The 1,329-nt window shown below is 43.1% G+C and overlaps 1 long non-coding RNA gene across 1 annotated transcript in view; it reads left to right on the top strand.

The window, feature by feature from the left end:
• The first annotated feature begins 1,041 nt into the window (after positions 1-1,041).
• LOC121369041 overlaps positions 1,042-1,329 on the top strand; it is a 65,367-nt gene continuing 65,079 nt past the window's right edge. The window contains exon 1 of the long non-coding RNA XR_005957545.1: positions 1,042-1,329. This exon is cut by the window's right edge and continues 160 nt beyond it. This is a non-coding gene — a long non-coding RNA (uncharacterized LOC121369041).

Raw genomic sequence — 1,329 nt, 5'->3', positions numbered from 1 at the left:
CAATGCATACGTTCAATGTCCAAACCATGGTGACAGATTCTAGTTCCGAGGCTCATAGCCCGAGTACTCTGTTACCGTCAGGAGTTTGTTTTGTTTAACGACACCACTAGAGCACATTGATTTATTAATCAAAGGCTATTGGATGTCAAACAATTGGTAATTTTGACATAATCCTAGAGGAAACTCACTACATTTTTAGGGATCCTTTATATGCACAATCCCACAGACAGGATAGCACATACCACGGCCTTTGTTATTTATACCAGTCGTGGTGCACTGGCTGGAACGAGAAATAGCCCAATGGGCCATTGACGGGGATCGATCCCAGACCGACCGCGCATCAAGTGAGCGCTTTACCACTGGGCTACATCTCGCCAACCTTACCGTCAGAGTACAATGGAGTCTCAGTACTGGTATACAGACGCGGATCCAACGGGGTCCAGTGGCTCCTTTGGCAAACGTTAAGCAGGGGCGTGCGCAGGAAATGTTGCAGGGGGGGGGGGCCAAAATTTTGAAAAATTGACCCCTTTTAGGGATATTCTGAGGTGTTTTCTGCTGGCTAGCCGAGCTGCTTTCTGATCACATTCACAGGAATGTAAAAAATCGGGATATGAAATTTTTGTTCGCCTTGAGCGGGGGGGTGGGGGGGGGGTTTGACCCCCAAACCCACCCACCCCTGCGCACGCGCCTGAGTTAAGGGTCATAAAACTGCGGTGATCCGTAAAATAATTTTGATTCATTTAAGCACAATAGCTACATACATGTATTGCATTAAATTACTGTACCTTTTCTTAAATGGTGCACGTACACTCTCCCTAGAAAAAAATCCTGCATCTGCCCATAACAAGTATTTCTACTTTTATTTCTTTTGAATTTTATATTATTATTATTATCACTTTTTTATTTATTTTATTGCACCACACTTCCCCACCGTGGAAAAATTTTGCATCCTCCCCGAAACATCTGTATTTGAGCAAAATACTTATGGAAATTGATATATATACCAGGCGCGGATCCAGGGGTGTGTGAAGGGGGCGCCACTTGGCGTCTCCCCTGGATCCGCGCCTGTCTATGGTTTATCGTTATCTTAAAAATTGTAAAACTATATTTCCCCCCAATTTACACGTATGCCAGACCACTCGCACACATTTCAATGGTTATTCGACATTTTCCGTTAAATTACGAAAATTGCCGGAAATCTTGCAACAAAGACGTCACCATTTCTTCCACATGACGTCAACAATGCTTTTACGTTTTAATAATATAATTTCGATGTTGAAGCGATACTACGTACATTTTCCCGAATGCTCAACTTCAATAATGTACGAA

This window comes from Gigantopelta aegis, chromosome 3 (assembly GCF_016097555.1).
Source record: "Gigantopelta aegis isolate Gae_Host chromosome 3, Gae_host_genome, whole genome shotgun sequence".
In the NCBI taxonomy this organism is placed as follows: domain Eukaryota; kingdom Metazoa; phylum Mollusca; class Gastropoda; order Neomphalida; family Peltospiridae; genus Gigantopelta; species Gigantopelta aegis.
This window is presented reverse-complemented; position numbering and strand designations above follow the sequence as displayed.